Below are 23531 nucleotides of genomic sequence, written 5' to 3' on the forward strand. Positions count from 1 at the left end.
TGCTCTCCTCCACGGGTATCACGGGTGGCTTCCCCTGCTTTCCTCCACGGGTGGCTTCTCCTTCCCCTGCTCTCCTCCACGGGCACCAGGGGCGGCTTCTCCCTTCCCCTGCTCTCCTCCACGGGCATCTTCCCCTTCCCCTGCTCTCCTCCACGGGCATCACGGGTGGCTTCCCCTGCTTTCCTCCACGGGCCGCTTCCCCTTGCCCTGCTCTCCTCCACGGGGATCAGGGGCGGCCTCTCCCTTCCCCTGCTCTCCTCGACGGGCATCACGGGCGGCTTCCCCCTTCCCCGGCTCTCCTCCGCAGGCATCACGATGTCTTCCCCTTCCCCTGCTCTCCTCCACGGGCATCACGGTGGCTTCCCCTGCTTTCCTCCACGGGCCGCTTCCCCTTGCCCTGCTCTCCTCCACGGGCATCAGGGGCGGCTTCCCCTTCCCCTGCTCTCCTCCAAGGGAATCATGGCTCCTCCTCCTGCTTAGTGCCCAATCAAAAGGCTTCATCTTTTGGCCAATCGGGGAACAAGTCTCAGACCCGCTTCCTGATTGGTCGGAAGGAGAATCAGTGTGAAAACAGCGAATATTGATTTGCTATTGTCACAAAATTGGGTTGGGCTCTGAGCGCAGTGTTCTGCGCCCCGGGCCCACCCTTTTTTTGAAGCCAATCAGAGCCTCTGGCTCTAATCATGTGCTTCAAACTCCCCCCCCCCCATTGGAATCCATGAGTCCGGTGCCCTGCATGTAGATCAGGGGGCCAGACATACGGGAGGGGGGTTGGCACTTGTGCTCCCCCAATGGACGGGCCGCACGGATTCCAGGTATAGATTACATAGTTACATTGTTTCAGCTTGGAGCAAGGTAACAATGTTTATACCATCCCTGTAGGATCCCTCTACAAACTGGAAATCACTGTATAATACCGCTACTACACCGCTACTGCAGTGATCTCCACTGGCTTCCGGGTCCTGTGCTGAGCGGCTGGCCTGCTGAATTCTGAACACAGGAGGTCAGGCGCCATTCAGAAATTCGCTTTGCATTTTTTTTCAATGAATCCAAAGTTTCTCTGATTGGATTAGGCAGAGATTGTGACAACACTACATTTGTGGGTTTAACTAGTCTTTTTTTATATACACAATGCTCCTTTAAGGGGGCGTGGCAAGGTAGTGTGTCCTATACCTACATACCGTAGGTGTCCCTCATTCCCATTTTAGAAAGTTGGGAGGTATGCAATCCAGCAAAGAGACATCTCTATTCAGCAAAGAGACATCCCCAATATAGCAAAATCCAGCAAAGAGACTGCCCAATACAGAAAGGAGACATCCCAATACAGCAAAGAGACAGCCCAATTTAGAAAAGAGAAAGCAAAATACAGCAAAGAGACGGCCCAATCCAGCAAAGAGACAGCCCCAAATAACAAAGAGAAAGCCCAATCCAGCAAAAAGACAGCCCCAAATAACAAAGAGAAAGCCCAATCCAGCAAAGAGACAGCCCAATCCAGCAAAGAGACAGCCCAATCCAGCAAAGAGACAGCCCAATCGAGCAAGGAGGCAGCCCAATACAGCAAAGATACAACCCAATCCAGCAAAGAGACAGCCCAATCCAGCAAAGAGACAGCCCAATACAGCAAAGAGACAGCCCAATACAGCAAAGATACAACCAAATACAGCAAAGAGACATCTCCAAATAACAAAGAAAAAGCAAAATCCAGCACAGAGACAGCCCAATATAGCAAAGAGACAGCCCAATCCAGCAAAGAGACATCCCCAAATTACAAATAGAAAGCAAAATCCAGCAAAGAGACAGCCAAATCCAGCAAAGAGACAGCCAAATCCAGCAGGCCCTGCTGGAAAGCTGAGCCCTGGCTGCACCCTAGGTGGTAGTGCGCACTAGGTGACCGCCTAGTGGTAGCATTGGCCCTGCCTTATCCTTGTGGACGGCCTTCCCAGAAGAGTTGAAGGTGTTATAGCTGCAAAGGGCGGGGCCAACTCAATACTGAACCCAACGGATTAAGACTGGGATGCCACTAAAGTTCATGTGCTTGTAAAGGCAGGCGTCCCAATACTTTTGGTAATATAGTGTATATGTCAGAACTGTCAGAACTGGCCGGGGGGTTGAAGTGGATAAAAAAAAATCAAATATAAGTTATCTTAAAAAAAAATGAAATAAAAATAAATAAAGAAAACTTAAAAAAAAAGTCAAGTGAGAATTCAGATCTGCGAATCACAGGCAGGCACGAGGCAGATGTCTTCGGCACTTAGCCGTTCTTAATTACGCGGCGCTGACTGTTTAATTAGGCGCACCTGCCTTCATTACCGCGAACGTGCTGCTGAGTAAAGTCTGAAAAGGTGATACGTCATTGGTGGAGAGATCCAATCTATAATGACTTCCATCCATCCCGGGATGAATGCCCCAGAAGCGGTGGCCGGCTTCCTTAGCAACTAGCTATACACAAGTGTGCAAGACGCATCAAAAAACGGAACGTACATTTGTTCTGTGTGAATGGGGGCAAAAAAAAAAAACGAATGTTATTAAGCTAGTTCCTCTCCAGTTCAAGTTCTATTCTTCACACAGAATAGAGTAAATCAGGAAAATATCGCGTTATGGCCACTAGATGGAGCCAACGATCACAGTTAATCAGTAGTCATTTCCTAGCATCCTCAGCTCCATCTAGTGGCTATAATCAGAAGATAGTTATATTTTTACTATTTTCTTTTCTATTCTATTTTGTTCTGTTTTACGCTATTCTTTTATTTTCTAGTCTATCCCTCCCCCCCCCCCTATTTTTTTATTAGTATTACATTTTTTTTCTATTCTTTTATTTTGTACAATGAAACCTCGGATTGCGAGTGACGCGATTAACGAGCGTTTCGCAATACGAGAATTTTTCTTTTAAATCCTGATTTGTGAGCGTTGTCTTACAAAACGAGCAGGACTCACGCTTCCGCGGTGCAGAGATGCGGGGGGGCACCGGAGCCGTTCAGAAATACTCGGAAACACTCAGAAATACTCTGTTCCCGAGCCTTTCTGAGTTCAGACGAGCTGTCCCCAAGTTTTTTCAAGGCTCTCCGGGGCCCCCCCCCCCCCCCCACCTCTGGCCACATGCGGTATAGCATGCCACAGAAATCAATGCGGAACAAATTCTTTTAGTTTCCATTGACTTCTATGGGGAAACTCACTTTGATATGCGAGTGCTTTGGATTACGAGCGTTCTCCTGGAACGGATTATACTCGTAATCCGAGGTTCTACTGTATTCTGTTCTGTTTTACTCTATTATTTCCTGTTCTTTTATTTTCTATTCTATTATTTTCTATTTTATTTTTATTTTTTTTTCCTATTTTATTTTACGCTCTTTAGCAGGGCCGCCATCAGGGGGGGGTACAGGCAGTACACCTGTAAGGGGCCCGGAGGTCCCCATGGGCCCGGATGGAAACCCCCCCCGGAGGTTCACAGGGGCCCGGAGGCCCACAGGGCCCCAGATGGCAACCCCCCTTTATATATATATATATATATATATATATATATTTCTTTTATTTTTAATTATTATTAAAGGGCCCAGAGGTCCCCAGGGCCCCAGATGGCAACCCCCCCCCCCTTTTTCTTTTTATAAATGTTTATTTTATTTTTTTTGTATATTTTTTTTTTTTTTTATTAAAGGCTCCAGAGGTTTTACTCTATTATATTCTGTTCTTTTATTTGATATTCTATATATATTCTCTATATATATATATACATACACACACACACATACATTTTTTTGTCTTATTAAAGGGCCCAGAGGTCCCCAGGGCCCTGGATGGCAACCCCCTTTTTTTTTTTATAAATGTTTATTTTATTTTTATATATATATTTTTATTTATTTTTTTATTAAAAGGCTCCAGAGGTTTTACTCTATTATATTCTGTTCTTTTATTTTATATTCTATTATTTTCTATTTCATTCTTTTTTTTTTTTTTTCTATTTTATGCTCTTCAGAAATTCGGATTTGATTAGAAAATTATTCAAATTCGATTTGAAAAAAAAAACGATTCGAATTTGAATTCGGTCAGAAATTTTTGATTTCGTTATTTCGGATTCGTTAAAATTCGGATACATCAGAATAATGAGGAATTTTTTTTTCCGAATTTCAGTTTGAAGTGAATGTATATCCTTTGGGGTAGATTCAGGTAGCTTTTACGGCGGCGTATCTCCAGATACGCCGCCGTAATTTCAAATCTGCGCCGGCGTATCGTTACGCCGATTCTCAAAGGCAGATACGCTAAAAAAATAGGCTTCCTCCGCCGACGTAACTTGAATGCGGCGGCGTAGAATTGTGTGCAATATTACGTTGGCCACTAGGGGCGCTTCCGTTGTTTTCGGCGTAGAATATGCAAATTACCCAGATACGCCGATTCACGTACGGCCGGCGCAATTTATTTACGTAGTTTACGTTAGGCTTTTTCGGCGTAAGGTTGCTCCTGCTATTAGGTGGCGCAGCCAATGTTAAGTATGGACGTCGTTCCCGCTTCGAAATTTGCATTTTTTACGTCGTTTGCGTAAGTCGTCCGTGAATGGGGCTGGACGTAATTTACGTTCACGTCGAAACCAATACGTCGTTGCGGCGTACTTGGGAGCAATGCACACTGGGATATGTACACGGAGGGGCGCATGCGCCATTCGTAAAACACGTCAATCACGTCAGGTCATCACACATTAGCATAAAACGCGCCCCCCCTTCCACATTTGAATTAGGCTGGCTTACGCCGTCCCCATTTACGCTACGCCGCCGCAACTTACGGAGCAAGTGCTTTGTGAATACTGCACTTGCTCCTGTAAGTTACGGCGGCGTAGCGTAAATACGATACTCTGCGCCGCCTTAAGAAGAAGCGCAGGTACCTGAATCTACCCGTGTGTTTTATTGAGGAATATATCTGAATAAAAAAGTGTGTGTGTGCGGCGGCGAGTTCATCTCAGTTAATCTCTCTGCGTCACTCGGCTCCCTCATTCGAATACTTTCCATCCTCCGCCGCCGCCATGATTTCAGCGTGTGATTCTGAAGCGCAAGTGTTTTATTCTTCCCCCTCTCAGCTCTGGGAGAACAATGGGGGACGCAGATGCCATTTACCGGCATGAACGTATTTCACCTCTGATGCACCCGCTGCGGTAAGAGGCGATGCCGTATATTAACAATACGGGGAGAAAAAAGGAATAACTGACAATACCGCCTTCAACCGACCACAGAGGATCTCAAGGACGAGGACGGAAGGTTGTGAATTTTACTCATGTAGTGGGGGGGGGGGGGGTGGGGGCGACACAGCGCTGGCACCTGGCAGATCCTGGCAACCAATCACCAGCTGTTTAATGTAAAAAGTTAATTCCAGCAGTTCCCGCCCCCATCCAGCCCTGTGATACCAATCCAATGAAGAGGACAGTTGCGAAAATGTCCGCGGGCCGCGGACATTTTCGCAACTGTCCTCTTCATTGGACTGGTATCACAGGGCTAGATGGGGGCGGGAACTGCTGGAATTAACTTTGGGCACCAGATTCGGGGGCTATAGCCCCAGTAGCCACCCCCCTAGAGACGCCACTGCTGGGCACCCTGTCATCTCCAAGCTGCCGGGGGGAACTACAAGTCTCAGCACACCTTAGCAGTCTCTGCCAAAGACAGGAAATCGAACTATTTGGAAATTAATATATCTTCTGAAATGGCCGGCCAATGTTAACCACTCGCCTACCGGGCACATTCACCCCGTTCCTGCCCAGGCCAATTTTCAGCTTTCAGCGCTGTCGCACTTTGAATGACAATTGCGCGGTCGCGCTACACTGTAACCATGTGACATTTTTATAATTTTCTTCACACAAATAGATATTTCTTTTGGTGGTATTTAATCACCGATGGGGTGTTTTTAATTTTTTTGCTTAAAAAATAAAAATAAAAATAAAATAAACGACAATTTAAAAAAATAAAAAACAGTTTGTTATAAAATTTTGAAAACAGGGAATTTTGCTCGTTCATTGATGTGCACTGATGCGGAACAAATAGGCTGCGCTGATAGGCACTGAAAAGGTGGCACTGATGGACACTGATGAGGTGGCACTGAGAAGTGGCAGTGATGGGTTGCACTGATGGTTGGCACTGATGAGGTGACACTGATGGGCACTGAGAGGTAGCACTGAGAAGTGGCAGTAATGGGTGGCACTGATGGGTTGCACTGATGAGGTGGCACTGAGAAGTGGCAGTAATGGGTGGCACTGATGGGTGGCACTGAGAAGTGGCAGTAATGGGTGGCACTGATGGGTTGCACTGATGGGCAGTAAGAGGTGGCACTGAGAAGTGGCAGTAATGGGTGGCATTGATAGGTTGCACTGATGGGCACCGATGGTTGGCACTGATAGGCAGCACTGAAGGGCATTTATAGGTGGCACTGATAGGTGGAACTGATAGGTGGCACTGATGTGCACTGGTAGGCACTGGTAAGTGACACTGATAGACGGCACTGATCAGTGGCAATAATAATGAGGCATTGATGAGAATTGATTGGCAGCACTGGTGGGCATTGATAGGTGGCACTGGGGAGCACAGACAAGGCAGTGGCGGCTCTCTATGTGAAGGGCCGATGTCCCTCTAACAGAAGACGGTGATCAGAGGTCCCCAGGGCCCCGGATGGCTACCCCCGTTTTTGTTTTTATAAAACAAAACATTTTTATTTATTTTTTTATATATTTATTTTTTGTTTGTTTTTATTAAAGGGCCCAGAGGTCCCCAGGGCCCCGGATGGCTACCCCCCTTTTTTTTAATAATTTTTTATATATATATATATATTTTTTCTTTTATTTTTGTAAGGGGCTCAGAGGTCCCCAGGGCAACCCCCCCCCCCACTTCTCGATTCACGCCCCCCAGTTCTCAATTAGCGGTGGCACCCCCCCACTTCTCAATTTGAGGCGGCAGCATCCCCCCCCGGTTCTTTGCTCCAGGGGGCCCATGCCTGAAGCTGTGTAAGGGGCCCCATAATTCCTGATGGCGGCCCTGGATACTAGGGTACCCGTAGTCCACCAAGCCAAAAACAGGTGGACCTCATTCTTCAGGGGACCTGTCAAGGCAAGGTTGACCCACGTAGAATGGTGGGATTCCCACCAAGGGAGACCCCATGGGAGGCCGAGGACCAGACGATGAGGCCACGTGACAAGTCTGAGGACCTATGGGGAGACCCCATGGGAGGTCGAGGACCAGACTATGAGGCCACGTGCCCCCCCAAGACTTTCAGGACAAGTCTGAGGACCTACACCCTACTAATCAGGGGTGCGTTAAGTTCGTAGTGCTGTCAAAAAGTTCAAAATAAATGATAAATGCCGTGGGTGCCAAAGTGCTAGACTATTCTGATATTGCCCACACCGACAATTTGCAATAGCAAGCAGCTTGCAGCTATCCTCCCCTCCCCCCAAGCAGAATCTCATGCTCATGGGGTCACAGAGGTTCCCAGATATTCCGATCATAAATACTTAATTAAGCCGATCTCATCAACAGTTCTATCAGGGCAAAAAAGGACAAAGTTAATTAGAAATCATTTTATCACCCCTCGCCTTCCTCTCCTGTAATAGGTACAGCGATATTTTTTCTGTTATGAGCGCCGGGCCGCGCTGCACGCTCACGCTCTCTCTCTCTCTCACACCCCGAGGCTTCTGGGAAAGATTAGTCAATAACCACAAAAAAAAAAAAAAATCATCTGGTTGGCGTGCAATAAAAATGCACATTATCACCGGTCATTTATAATGAAATTATATATAAGCCCAGCGCGGGCCCTAATGGATACCATAAAATGACAGGCGCGGGCCGCGCGGCGAGATGTGCCGAGGATCCGGGAATGAATTCTCCAATAACGTGACATTAAAAATAAAACTCGGGCCGGAGCTGCGAGGCAGATTAATCCTCCAGGATCTCGGAGGAATAATTAGACCTGAATGGGGTGAAGAGCTTCTTAAAAAGGATATTCGGGATAGGGGAGGGGCCTGGAAAGAAGGTCAGGTCACCCGCGGCGGTAGGAGAGAGCTTATAATCCCTTAATGAGACTTATCCTGGCCTGAGAGTGAAGATGTGTGGAAACCGCTACTGCAGGCTCCAGTGCCGTCAACCCCCTCATCATGTCTCAGTCTGGTGGCGGTGCGTCCATAAAGGGCGCAGGGGCGCCGCCACCCCCCCCCCCCTCTCCTGGCACTGCTCTAATCACCATAGATAGATTCATAGATTAGGGCAGGGACTGATGTGAATGTATAATATATATGTAAAGCGCTGCGTAAATTGACAGCACTAAAGAAGTATCTGTAATAAATAAATAAATAAATCTCAGAGTTCAGCTTTAAGAATAATTGGAATACCAGCAAGACCTCACTCTTGTCGACCTGATTTACTGCAGAAAAGTTATTCAAGCGCAACGCAATTATTTTTCCCCCTCCCCCCCCCTTTCGTGAACAGCGGGCAACGGTGGGAAAGGTGTATTATATATCCAACATATACTTAACGACTCTGTGGGGAGACGGTTCCCCATCCGCCGGCGGTATCTGGAGCATCGCTGAGCTTCCGCGTCTATAGAAGCGCTTTGAGCGACCCAACCTAGATTCCAGAGACAGAAATTGATGGTGTAGACGCCGAGCCGGGGACAAGCGCATCAACAAAGTCATGGCAGGGGGGGCGATATTTTGGAGAGTGGGTGCCATAGGAAAGACGTATGGGGTAATTTATATGCAGAGAAATTAGACCAGGTTTCTAGGCCAAATGATGGAAAATTGAAACACAGTATATATATATATATATATATATATATATATATATATATATATATATATATATATATATATATATATATATATATATATATATATATATAAAGATTATATATAATCAGGGCTTTTTTTTCTCAGAGAATAGGTGCAGGAACTCCCTACTTCCGTGTCACCTGTTGTGTCCACCCCCTACCCACCTCCGAGCACCATTCCTTGGTTCAACTCCCTACCCACCTCCGAGCACCATTCCTTGGTTCCACCCCCTACCCACCTCCGAGCACCATTCCTTGGTTCCAACCCTCTACTTACCTATGAGCACCATTCCTTGGTTCCACCCTCTACCCACCTCCGAGCACCATTCCTTGGTTCCAACCCTCTACTTACCTATGAGCACCATTCCTTGGTTCCACCCTCTACCCACCTCCGAACACCATTCTTTGGTTCCATTCCCTACCCACCTCCGAGCACCATTCTTAGGTTCCATTCCCTACCCACCTCCGAGCACCATTCTTTGGTTCCATTCCCTACCCACCTCCGAGCACCATTCTTAGGTTCCATTCCCTACCCACCTCCGAGCACCATTCTTTGGTTCCATTCCCTACCCACCTCCGAGCACCATTCTTAGGTTCCATTCCCTACCCACCTCCGAGCACCATTCTTTGGTTCCATTCCCTACCCACCTCCGAGCACCATTCTTTGGTTCCATTCCCTACCCACCTCCGAGCACCATTCTTAGGTTCCATTCCCTACCCACCTCCGAGCACCATTCTTTGGTTCCATTCCCTACCCACCTCCGAGCACCATTCTTAGGTTCCATTCCCTACCCACCTCCGAGCACCATTCTTAGGTTCTATTCCCTACCCACCTCCGAGCACCATTCTTTGGTTCCATTCCCTACCCACCTCCGAGCACCATTCTTTGGTTCCATTCCCTACCCACCTCCGAGCACCATTCTTTGGTTCCATTCCCTACCCACCTCCAAGCACCATTCTTTGGTTCCATTCCCTACCCACCTCCGAGCACCATTCTTTGGTTCCATTCCCTACCCACCTCCAAGCACCATTCTTTGGTTCCATTCCCTACCCACCTCCGAGCACCATTCTTTGGTTCCATTCCCTACCCACCTCCAAGCACCATTCTTTGGTTCCATTCCCTACCCACCTCCGAGCACCATTCTTTGGTTCCATTCCCTACCCACCTCCAAGCACCATTTCTTGGTTCCACTCCCTACCCACCTCCAAGCACCATTTCTTGGTTCCACTCCCTACCCACCTCTCAGTAATGGATTCAGGACCATGTATCAATTTGTGGTGCTAAATGTATTTTTTTTTTTTTTTTTTTTTTAAGATTCTGTCAAATTTTTTTATTTCTTTTTTCTTCTTCTTCTTCTTCTTCTTCTTCTTCTTCTTCTTCTAACATTCGACAGACACCATAAGCCTTCAATGACAGATTCGACCTTAATTTGGATTTTCGGACGAATGCATTTTTTTAACGAAAAACAAAATAAATAAAAACGAATTTCGGGAGTAACTAAATACATTTATTTTTCGGACGAAAATGAAATTACGAAACAAAATATTTCTAAAATGAGGTGCCTCAGCTTATATTCGGGTCGGCTTATATACGGTATATATATTTTTTGGGATAAGTATTATAGCAAAAAGTAAAAAAATTATTTGTCTCTCTTAGTTTGTTTATAGCGCAAAAAAAAAAAAAACGCAGAGGTGATCAAATACCACCAAAAGAAAACTTTATTTGTAAGAAAAAAAGTACATCAATTTTGTTTGGGTGCCACGTCGCACGACCGCGCAATCGTCAGTTAAAGCGACGCAGTGCCGAATCGCAAAAAAATGGCCCGGTCATTAAGGGTTCAGATTCTCCCGGTCCTTAAGAGGTTAAAGTGAAGTCACTTTAAGATATTGAGAGGAAATTGGCTCCAGTCCTCCAAATCAGGTCATGAAAAACTGCAGGAATAAACTCTGAGGCCTCGTACACACGACAGAGTTTCTCAGCAGAATTCACCGAGAAACTCGGTCAAAACCCGGATTCTGCCGAGAAACTCTGTCGTCTGTACAGTTTTGGCTCGATGGAGCCGCCGAGGAACTCGACGAGAAAATAGAGAACATGTTCTCTATTTTCTCGTTGTCCTCGTTGTTCTATAGGAGAAGGCGGCCCGCCGAGCTCCTCGGCGGCTTCATCCCAAAACTCGACGAGGAACTCGACGTGCCAAGCACGTCGAGTTCCTCTGTCGTGTGTACGGGGCCTGAGAGATAAAACATGGGAGTGAGATTAGAAGAGACAAAGGATCTATGTACTGATCTGCCTGTAACAACAAGTAGCAGATTATCCAAACGCTCCAGTATATGGTCTCCCCCCAGCGTGATATTTGCTGATACATTTGTGCCACTGGGTTTAAAATCTTAAAGCACAATCCTAGTCAGGGGCCCAGATTCAGCTAGAATTGCGCGATATTTGCGGGGGAGCAGGGCACGATTTTGCCCTGCGCCCCCCGCAAATATTTTGCACTGCCCTCGATTCACGGAGCAGTAGCTCCGTGAACTGCGAGGGCGCGCCGGCAAAATTGCCCGGCGTAAGCGCGCGCAAGTTAAATGATCCCGCCGGGGGCGGGAATCATTTAAATTAGGCGCGCTCCCGTGCCGAGCGTACAGCGCATGCTCCGTCGGGAAACTTTCCCGACGTGCATTGCGGCAAATGACGTCGCAAGGACGTCATTTGCTTCAAAGTGAACGTGAATGGCGTCCAGCGCCATTCACGAAGCACTTACGCAAACGACGTGAAATTCAAATTTCACGTCGCGGGAGCGGCGGCTATACTTTAGCATTGGCTGCGCCTGCTATTAGAAGGGGCAGCCTTGCGCTAAAGTTGCCGTACAGAAACTCCGTACCTGGCTTGCGCGGGGCCCGCGCAAGTTTGTGAATCAGTTGGTAGTATGCAATTTGCATACTACACGCTGATCACAATGGGAGCGCCCCCTAGCGGCCCCCGCAAGAATGCAGCCTAAAATCTGTGAGGCATAAGTGCCTTATGCCGCACAGATTTTAGGCTGCAGTTGGTGTAACGAGGTTCCTGAATCAGGAGCCCTCGTTACACCGGAGCAAGTAAGCAATTGCGCCGTGTAACTTATGGTTACACGGGCGCAATTGCTTCTTGAATCTGGGCCAGGGATTAAAATTACTGAGTTAAATGCCGATGCTATCTGTAAGATGTTTGTTTCAAATGGAGAAAAAACTATGAATGCAATTTATACACTGGGGGAGAAACCTCTGAGGGGGGGGGGGGGAGACCTAGGATGGAAAAGGACCTAGGGGCCCTAGTAGATGATAGGCTCAGCAATGGCATTCAATGCCAAGCTGCTGCTAACAGAATATTGGCATTAAAAAGGGGAATAACTCCAGAGATAAAACGATAATTCTCCCGCTCTACAAGACTCTGGTCCGGCCGCACCTGGAGTATGCCGGACAGTTCTGGGCACCAGTCCTCAGTAGGGATGAGCCGAACACCCCCCTGTTCGGTTCGCACCAGAACTTGCGAACACACCAAATGTTCGTGTGAACTTTAGAACCACGTTAAAGTCTATGGGACTCGAACATTTGATATCTAAAGTGCTAATTTTAAAGGCTAATATGCAAGTTATTGTCCTAAAAAGTGTTTGGGGACCTGGGTCCTGTCCCAGGGGACATGAATTAATGCAAAAAAAAAGTTTTAAAAACGCCCGTTTTTTTAGAAGCAGTGAATTTAATAATGCTAAAAGTGAAACAATAAAAGTGAAATATTCCTTTAAATTTCGTACCTAGGGGGGGTGTAAAGTCAGCATGTGAAAAAGCGCATGTTTCCCGTACATAGAACTGTCCCTGCACAAAGTGTCATTTCTGAAAGAAAAAACAACATTTAAAACCGGACTTGCGGCTCTAATGAATTGTCGGCTCTGGCAATTCAGAGAGGATTCATTCATTAAAAAAAAAATAGCGTGGGGGTCCCCCCAAATTCAATTACCAGGCCCATCTGGTCTGGTATGGATATTAAGGGGAACCCCGCCATCAGTTAAAAAAAAAATGATGTGGGGTTCACCCCAAATATCCATTCCAGACCCTTCAGGTCTGGTGTGGATTTTAAGGGGAACTCCACCCCAAATTTAAAAAAAAAATGGCGTGGAGTTCCCCCAAAAATCCACACCAGACCCCTTATCCGAGCACGTTAACCTGGCCGGCCGCAGAAAAGAGGGGGGACAGAGTGCGCCCCCCCCTCTCCTGAACCGCACCAGGCCACATGCCCTCAACATGGGGAGGATGTCCCCATGTTGATGGGGACAAGGGCCTCATCCCCACAACCCTTGCCCGGTGGTTGTGGGGGTCTGCGGGCGGGGGGCTTATCAGAATCTGGAAGACCCCTTTAACAAAGGGGACCCCCAGATCCTGCCCCCCCCTATGTGAATTGGTAATGGGGTACATTGTACCCCTACCATTTCACAAAGGAAGTGTAAGTAGTTGGAAAAAACACACAGAAAGCATAAGAATTGCGATTCAGCCTACGTTGCATCCTCTGCTGTAATGGTATGGCTGTATTTACACGTGAAAACCAACCCTCGCCCACATGAAAAATGGCAATGCCCTGATCCGTAGCGGTGCCATAGCTGAGGTGGGAAGGCTCATGTAATGATATTTCAACAAATAAGCGTGAGTTCAATCGGAGGTACGACATGAGGGGCGACCTCTACTACTCAGATCTGTACATTTTCCCGAGCAGAGGGAGTAATTATCCAAGTGAAGGGTATTGTTAAGCACTTTACTTCGAGAAAAGCTCTACCAAACAATAATTACTCATTCCTGGAGTATCTTCAAGTAATTATTTCATGTGGGGAAAACATTGCCGCCCCCCCCCCCCCCCAACGAGGAGCAATACAAGCCTGCAATACAACATTGACGTGAAAAGAGTCAACTAATGCTTTGGCCGTGACACTGAAGAAGGTGGGTGTTAAAAAAAATTATGACCATGATGCCAAATAATATTGGATATCACATCCCTTATTCTTTAATTTAAAACTTTCTACAAGTCACTTATAGGCAGGTGCAATCTACTTTCATCATTGTAGGTGGCGCTCAACTGCAGCTTCATTGCAGAGGGAGAGGAAGTCAAGAGGAACATGGTTCCTCTATGGTTTCCTGGGTCACTAGGGAAGCTATCCGGTTGAATGCTACCACCCCATGTGACTCCAGTGGTCATCTTGGGCCAGGCTGAGTCTATTTAGGACCCTGGCTCCCGGACTTGGCTTGCATGTCATGTATGGGTAGTGTAGGGACAGATCACCCATCTGCCAGGGAAAGTGATTAGCAGTAGGGAGAGGTTCCAGATGAGTAGGGAAAGGATAGGTAACTACCGCCATTCCCCCCTCTCTCCCCTCTCCCACTACCGGAACCCCCCCTCTGTTCCTTGACTTAGCACAGGGTTGCAGGTTGTGGCCTCTCGCAGGCCTGGGAGTGGCCCTCTCCTTTGCCCTGCATTTTGGTCCACTATTCCATCCGGCCACTTTCCCTTACATCACAATGCACCCCCCCCCCCTTTCCTTATGCTTCTGCTGGGAAGAAGCTGGATGCATTTGCTTGAAAGCAGAAAGTAGGGGTCTGGACAGTGGCGGCTGGTGCTCAAAATTTATGGGGGGGGGCGCAAACGAAAAAAAAACAATTGCAGCCTCACTGTGCCCATCAAATGCAGCCACTGTGCCATCAATTGTCATCACTGTGCCATCAATTGTCATCACTGTGCCATGCCATCAAACGCAGCCACTGTGCCATGCCATCAAACGCAACCACTGTGCCATGCCATCAAATGCAGTCACTGTGCCATGCCATCAAACGCAGCCACTGTGCCATCAATTGTCACCATTGTGCCATGCCATCAAACACAGTCACTGTGCCATGCCATCAAACACAGCCACTGTGCCATCAATTGTCATCACTGTGCCATGCCATCAAACACAGCCACTGTGCCATGCCATCAAATGCAGTCACTGTGCCATGCCATCAAACACAGCCACTGTGCCATCAATTGTCACCACTATGCCATGCCATCAATTGTCACCACTGTGCCATCAATTGTCACCACTGTGCCCATTAATTGTCGCCACTGTGCCATCAATTGTTACCACTGTAGGGGCATGAGCAGAAAGATAGGACTTTCCGCAGCCAGAAAAGCATTCTGTGATTGTGATTCAGCCTACAATACACCAACAATGGGGCACAATTCCTCCCAATCACACCAACAATTGGGAAAAGGGATACCAATGATGGGGTACAATTCCTACCATTGACACCAACGATGGGGCACAACTCCTCCCACTGATGTTGGGCCATTTTCTACTCCCAGTGGCCACAGTCTGGCCCCCCTAATGATGTCTCAGAGACAGTAAACTGGCCCCCTGTTTGGAAAGTTCGGAGACCCCTGCTGTAAAGGCATGGCTGTATTTAACAACAATAGGGATTGTAGGACCAACCATCGTCCACCTAAAGCGTTACAACGCCCTGATCTGCAGCCTCGTCATGGCCGGGGTGGGAAGGCTCGTGTAATGATATTTTAACAAATATGTTGGATTTCTCCGTTCCATCGGACATGAGTTGCGAGCTCTACTACGCAGACCTGTTCATTTTCCCGAGCAGAGGGAGTAATTATCCAAAGTGAAGGATATTGTTAAGCGTTTTACTTTGAGTAGAGATCTAACAAACAATAATTACACATTCCCGGAGTGTCTTCCAGCAATTGTTTCATGTGGGGAAAACTGCGCACCCCTCAGTGAAGAGCAACATTGACCTAGAAAAGGGGTCAACTACTACCTTGGCTGTGACACAAGAAGAACACTCAACCCTGTCCCTATTTAAATTTCCCCATTGAATTAAATATGCATTTAATGTATTTTTTGCCTGTCAAAGCATGCCTGTAAAAAGCCTCTCTTGTGTAGACATCCAAAATCCTTGAGACTGCCGCCATCTTGGATGTGATGTTGGCAGCCCCACCAGACTCAAAGCGGTTACTCAAGTAAGCTCAAGATGAGTGTAACTCCTCCCCTGGCAGCTACATTGTCAGAAGAATTATCAAGTCAGCCGCCGTCCTGTGCACATGCGCGGTGGAACAGCGCTTCCGACGCAAGCTCGGAAACAATTCAACGCATGCTCGGAAGTATTGAACTTCATTTTCTCGGCTCGTCGTAGTGTTGTACGTCACCGCGTTCTTGACGGTTGAAAGTTCAGAGAACTTTTGTGTAACGGTGCGTATGCAAGCCGAGCTTGAGCGGAATTCCATCGGAAAAACCTTGGATGAAAATCCGATCGTGTGTACGCGGCATTATAGCTACTAGCGTGCTTCTGTCCGTACTCAACCGAACTGTAAAGCCATCAAATGGGTCGGTGTCACGGCTGGTGTCCAACTACCCTGACCATTGCAAATCCCAAATGTAGTCCCTTCATTGATACCCATAGGCAGGCCCGGACTGGGACAAAAAATAGGCTTCGCGACGGCGGTTAATGATGGGATGTGGGGTTCCAGCACCTTGTACCTCTTGACCCCTTTACATTACACAGCACCCTGCACCTCTGGACCACTTTACATTACACAGCACCCTGCACCTCTGGACCACTTTACATTACACAGCACCCTGCACCTCTGGACCCCTTTACATTACACAGCACCCTGCACCTCTGGACCACTTTACATTACACAGCACCCTGCACCTCTGGACCCCTTTACATTACACAGCACCCTGCACCTCTGGACCCCTTTACATTACACAGCACCCTGCATCTCTGGACCCCTTTACATTACACAACACCCTGCACCTCTTGATCCCTTTACATTACACAGCACCTTGCACCTCTTGATCCCTTTACATTACACAGCACCCTGCACCTCTGGACCCCTTTACATTACACAGCACCCTGCACCCCTTGATCCCTTTACATTACACAACACCCTGCACCTCTGGACCCCTTTACATTACACAGCACCCTGGACCTCTGAAACCCTTTACATTACACAGGACCCTGCACCTCTGGACCCCTTTAAATTACACAGCACCTCTGGACCCCTTTACATTACATATCACCACACCTCTGGACCCCTTTACATTACACAGCCCCCACAGTTTGTTACACAGACACCCCCTAACAGTTCTGGACCCCCCTGCATGTTACACAGACCTCCCTACAGTACAGACCCCCTCCCTAGTCCCTACAGTGCAGACCCCCTCCCTACAGTGCAGACCCCCTCTAAAATACAGACCCCCCCTACATTACAGACCCCCTCTACAATACAGACCCCCCCCTATTACAGCCCTCCTCTACAATACAGCCCATACAGACCCCCCTACATTACAGACGTGACCTGCGGGCCATCGCGGGCCGTCCGGGCCGGGCCTGCCCATAGGGGTTGATTTACTAAAACTGTGAAAAATCTGGTGCAGTTGTGCATGGCAGCCAATCAGCTTCTTACTTCAGCTTGTTCAATTAAGCTTAGACAAAAAATAAATAAAACTGGAAGCCGATTGGTTACTGTGCAGAGCTGCCCCAGATTTTTTGCATTCTCCAGCTTTAGTAAATCTCATTATGTAGCAGAAATTGTGGTAATGGTGGAAACTCTCCATCCTCTCATCTGGAAACATTGTTATTTGCCATGACAGCAAATTATCTTCAGAAATGGCAGCCAATGAGCGGAATGCATTCATTAAGGGGGCTGTCTAGTATTTTGAAGGATGACATCAGATCTGTCTCCCGTCCGGATGCTCCTCTGATAACCATTAGGCCCCTCTCACTTTGTGGAAGGCCCAGGAGGTTAGACGATGGCGGAGTCTGCTGTCACAGCGATATTCCGAGGTGCTGCTGCTGACGGCCATTTGTGTCTGTCACGCCGAACGTTCTCCAGCGTTGCCATGGTGACAAACAAGACCACAAGCGCCCCGCCACTTACAATCTTTTATCTTGACTGCAGAGCCTCCAATTAAAAGGAAAGGAAGAGTATTTTGTGAGCTCATCATCCTAGACTCCGGCATTGCCATAGGAAGCTCTCTATGGAGCCGGTTCACAAATCTCCGCTGCGGCTCTGGGGGGAATTGGCACAGGGGCCCTGTGCGACTCTTGGCCCGTTTCAGGTCCGAATGCAGCCAAAAATTGGGGGGCTGAATTCAGACTTGAAACACTGAAAGGGGGCGCACCGGACCCCTGCTGTGAGCCGCACGCGAAGATATGGATGCACCACCACTGGTTAACACTAAGGCTGCATTCACACCTTGGCGTACCAAATCGCGGCGTTTTGTCCGGCGAATTGCGGCAACAAATTGCAGCGTTTTGTACCGCGATTTGCGGTGACAAAACGCTACGACTGTGAATGCAGCTTACCCCCAGGTCCACATCTCCTATGCCGAACGCCGAAAGCTGCCTGAAAAAAAGGTCCGGGACTTGTTTTCAGGCGGCAGGCGTATGGCGTGGAGATGTGAACCATCTCCATAGAGGGCAATGTAAAATCATCCCTCCAGCGTCTAAGGGGCTGCTGCGGCGTCGCGCTTCAGGCGTATATACGCCTAGGTGTGAACAGAGCCTAAGGGTCGCATGGGTGTCACCCCCTCTCCTGGCACCGCTCTGTCACCAATAGATAGATTCATGCCTATCAGGCGTCCAATCATAGCAGAGGATGGGAAGAGGGGGGCGGGAGAAGAGATCGAGGAGCGCGGAGGACATCCCAGACGTGACCCGCTGCCCCACCGAGACAAGGTAAGTGCCAGGCTAGGGGGATTCACGCTGGCAGTATTTGATGGGCACAGTAGCGGCAATTGATGGGCATTAGGGTTACCACCTGTCCAGGATTCACCCGGACAGTTCGGGTTTGGAATCATTTGTCTGGGTTTCAGTCCACCTGAAGCTCGGACACATTATTCAGACAAGAATGTGGCTCAGAATAGGGCTTGACAGGAAGGTGAGGGGGCACTATGTGCGCCGCATTACTATTCTCTTTGGAGTGCCCAAAGGTGTCCCAGGTCTGTTTACAATCCTATAGTGTATATTGAAAAAACAAAATTGCGGTGCGCCGCTAAAGTGTTCGGATGTGGCAACCCTAATGGGCATAGTGGCAGCAGTTGATGGGCACAGTAGAGGCAATTTATGGACACACTGGCAGCAGTTGATGGGCACACTGGCAGCAGTTGATGGGCACAGTAGCGGTAGTTGATGGGCACACGGGCAGCAGTTGATGGGCACAGTAGCAGCAGTTGATGGGCACACTGGCAGCTGATGGGCACACTGGAAGCAGTTGATGGGCACAGTAGCGGAAATTGATGGGCACACTGGCAGCAATTGATGGGCACACTGGCAGCAATTGCTGGGCCCGGTAGCAGAAACTGATGGGCACACTGGCAGCAATTGATGGGCACACTGGCAGCAATTGATGGGCACAGTAGCAGAAACTGATGGGCACACTGGCAGCAATTGATGGGCACACTGGCAGCAATTGATAGGCACAGTGGCGGCAATTGATGGGCACATTGGTAGCAATTAATAGCACAGTGGCTGCAATTGATGTTTTTTTTTTTTTTTCAGTTTGTTTGCACCCCCCAAAAAAAATTCGAGCACCAGCCGCCACTGCAGGTGACAGCGAGATACTGGGGATATATTACATGGGGCTAGTAGGGATCACTGCTATTATCTCTTTACATAGCAATGTTTCCACTACAGACTATTGGGGTGGTCCAAGGGCTATACAAAAAGCACCAAAGGGCCACATGTGTGCCAGTTGGCCACCAGGGCTGTAGAGTTATGATCATTTAAGATTGCGTATTCCGATTTTGCGACAATTCAACCCCTTATACAACTTCTACTTCCCCTGACAATCCCCCTCCTCGTGAAATAGCGTTACGTCCGCACTCCGATACAGAACTGCTTTGACATTCACCTCCCAAAATGTCTTTCTGGGCCGTGTACGGGTGACAGGTCCTCTTGCTGCTCCAACCAGCAGACTTTCCTAATGATCACACCAGCTCCTGATCAGGGCCGCCATCAGGGGGGTACAGGCAGTACACCTGTAAGGAGCCCGGAGGTCTCCACAGGGCCCCAGATGACAACCCCCACCCTTATTTATTTTTTATAAAATAAAAGATTTTTTTAAATATATTTTTATTTTGTTTTTTATTAAAGGGACAATTTTTTTCTTTTTTTTTTTAGAGGTCCGGAGGTCCCCAGGGGCCCGGATGACAACCCCCCTTTTTTTCATATTTTTTTATTAAAAAAATATATATTTTTATATATATATACATATATATATATATATATATATATATATATATATATATATATATATATATATATATATATATATATATATAAATAATATTATTTATTATTAAATGGCAACCCCCCCCCTTTTTTATATAAAACATATATATTTTTTTATATTATTTTATTTCTTTTTTTTTCTTTTTATTGATTTTTATATATATTATATATATATATTGTTTTTGTTGTTTGTTATTAAAGGGCTAAGATGTCCCCAGGGCCCCATGTGGCAAACCCCCCCCCCTTTTTTTTTTATAAATGTTTATTTTATTTCTTTTGTTTTTATATTTTTTATTTTTTTTATTAAAGGGCCCAGAGGTTTTTTATAAATGTTTATTTAAATTTTTTAAATATATTTTTTTTATTTATTTTTTATTAAAGGGCCCAGAGGTCCCGGATGGCAACCCCCCTTTTTTTGTAATTTCTATTCATAAAAAAAAAAAAAAATATTAAAGGGCCCAGAGATCCACAGGGCCCCAGATGGCAACCCCCCTTTTAAAAAAAAAAAAAATATATATATATTTTATATACATTTTTTATTTCTTTTTTTTAAAGGGCCCCCTCCCCCGCTTCTCAATTTGCGGAAAGAAGCCCCCCCCGCTTCTCAATTTCAGGTGGCAGAAACACCCCCCCCCCCCCCCCGAGTTCGCTGCTCCAGGGGGCCCATGCCTGAAGCTGTGTAAGGGGCCCCATAATTCCTGATGGCTGCCCTGCTCCTGATATCTAGCAAAACAGACTTTTTTTAAGAACGTCGTTCCCCATCATCTAAAGCTCGGAATTTGTCTGGACTGCAATGAAAGGCCAACATTCCCCACCGCTCGGCTGGAAGCCGGCTTGGCGCATTTCCTGTGCGTGCCGCTCAATTTTCTATCGCTAAAGGGCAGCCGAATCCGAGGGAGAATCTCACATTATGTTTCATTTACAGGCAGCACATTAAACCTGTCCGGGCCGCGGAAAAAATGTATTTTCTATTTTCTCGCCGCAAAGCGGCAGGTGAAATAAATATTAGGCGAATGTTCAATGGCCGGCAGATCTTGTGTTGGTTGGGTGCTGCCAGCTGAGGTGCCAGGCGGCTCAGGAGGTCTCGGCAGGAGGAAATGAGATTGGTTTTATGGATTGTGCAAATTTAAGTCGCAGAACCTTCCCGTCTATCGCTTGTCTGCCGTTATTTTCCAGACGTTTTAACCACTTCCATACCGCGCCTATTCTGACCACTTCCCTCCTACATGCAAAAATCATGATTTGTTTGCTAGAAAATTACTCAGAACCCCCCAAACATTAAGGGCTAGATTCAGAGAGAGTTACGCCGGCGAATCAGTAGATACGCCGTCGTAACTCTGAATCTACGCCGTCGTAAATTTAAGTGTATTCTGGAAACCAGATACACTTAAATTAGGCTAAGATACGAGCGGCGTAAGTTTCTTACGCCGTCGTATCTTAGGCCGGGTACTCACGACCAAACATGTATGGTGAAAGCGGTCCGTCGGACCGTTTTCACCATACATGTCTGCCAGAGGGCTTCTGTACGATGGTTGTACACACCATCGTACAGAAGTCCGCGCGTAAACAATACGCGGGGCGTGTCCGCGGTGTCGCCGCGTCGATGACGCGGTGTCGCCGCGACAATGACGCGGCGACGTGGGCGGCCCGCCTTTAAAATGCTTCCACGCATGCGTCGAAGTCATTCGACGCATGCGAGGGACGGCGGGCGCCTGGACATGTACGGTAGGTCTGTACTGACGACCGTACATGTCCGAGCGGGCAGAATTCCAGCGGACTGTTTTAAAACAAGTCCAGGAATATTTGTCTGCTGGGAAAAGGCCCGGCGGGCAAATGTTTGCTGGAATTCGGCCCGCTCGCGCCCACACACGACCAAACATGTCTGCTGAAACTGGCCTGCGGACCAGTTTCAGCAGACATGTTTGGTCGTGAGTACGGGGCCTTAGTTGCACATTTGCCCTGGCCGCTAGGTGGCGCTTCCGTCGTTTTCGGCGTAGAATATGCAAATGACCTAGATACGCCGATTCACAAATGTACGTACGCCCGGCACTATTTTAGGCTTTTTCGGCGTAAGGTTACTCCTGCTATTAGGAAGCGTACGCAATGTTAAGTATGGCTGTCGTTCCCGCGTCGAAATTTGAAAATGTTACGTCGTTTGCGTAACTCGTCCGTGAATGGGGCTGGACATAATTTAAGTTCACGTTGAAACCAATGACGTCCTTGCGGCGTACTTTGGAGCAATGCACACTGGAAAATCCCATGGACGGCGCATGCGCCGTTCGGGAAAAACGTCAATCACGTCGGGTCACCAAGAATTAACATAAAACACACCCCCTCATCCTCATTTGAATTAGGCGCGCTTATGCCGGCCCCATTTACGCTATGCCGCCGTAAGTTAGGAGGCAAGTGCTTTGTGAATACAGCACTTGCCTCTCTAACTTACGGCGGCGTATCGTAAATACGATGCGCGGCTCTACCTGAATCTAGCCCTATATATGTTTTTTTTAGCAGACACCCTAGGGGAATAAATGGCAGTCATTGCAACTTTTTATCTCGCACGGTATTTGCGCAATCATTTTTCAAATGACTTTGCAGGTTACAGTACAGAAAATTCATAAATCAACTTTTTATTTACTTGCAATGTGTTTTTGAACTTGCTAGTAGATGTTACTTCTCCTGGAAGGGGCAATTCTCTATCACAGCCCTCTCCCTCCTTGCAGCCTCAGGTCACAGCCCTTCTCTTTTCTGGGAATGTATAATTGCTGTCTGTGCTGGCCCAGCTCCTCCACCCCGTCCCTCCGCTATCTACATAACTGTATATGTAGCTCCTGGGGGGAGGAGCAAAGGAGAATACTATAGAGTGTCTTTTGGAGCGACAACTCTGAGTCTGCTGGGGCTGCTATATAGGTCTAAAGCAGTGGTCTCCATACTGTGGCCCGAGGGCCAGATGCGGCCCTTTTGCCTGCTTTTATCTACCACGGGTAGGAGACCACATGTAGAATTGGGTAGGAGACTACAATTGTTAGAAAGGGGTGGGAGCAGGGCTTTTTTTCAGCAGGAACTAGGGGGAACTCAGTTTCCACCTCTGGCTCAGGTCTTCTGCTCCCTGATCACCACTATCACTTGACAACACAGAAGTCCAGCTTCTTCGTTTACAAGTTATAGCTTATCTTCCAGTAGCTCCCACAAGTCAGATCTCCTGAGCAGATCCCACTGGGTGCAGGACAGGGGCAAGGGATATACTGAACAGGTGCCCAGGGTTCAGTGCAGTCATGGGCGGTAGGGGAGCGTATGGTAGGCTGCACCCACTGTAGTCTCCATTTATTCCCTGGTGACCAGTTGTTGATGCTCCTACTGCATGATCTCCCTTGTAAGTGTCTGTAGTATAGTCTAGTAAGATGGGAGGTACTACAGCCAGATGGGTGCTTCAGCTTAATATTGCAACAAAGGTAAGA

The 23531-nt window shown here is 47.6% G+C and overlaps 1 protein-coding gene across 1 annotated transcript in view; it reads right to left on the minus strand.

The window, feature by feature from the left end:
• Positions 1–23531, minus strand: part of NELL1 (neural EGFL like 1) — a 1277601-nt gene that overhangs the window by 1226872 nt on the left and 27198 nt on the right.

This window comes from Rana temporaria, chromosome 11 (genome assembly GCF_905171775.1).
Source record: "Rana temporaria chromosome 11, aRanTem1.1, whole genome shotgun sequence".
NCBI classification, from domain to species: Eukaryota; Metazoa; Chordata; class Amphibia; order Anura; family Ranidae; genus Rana; species Rana temporaria.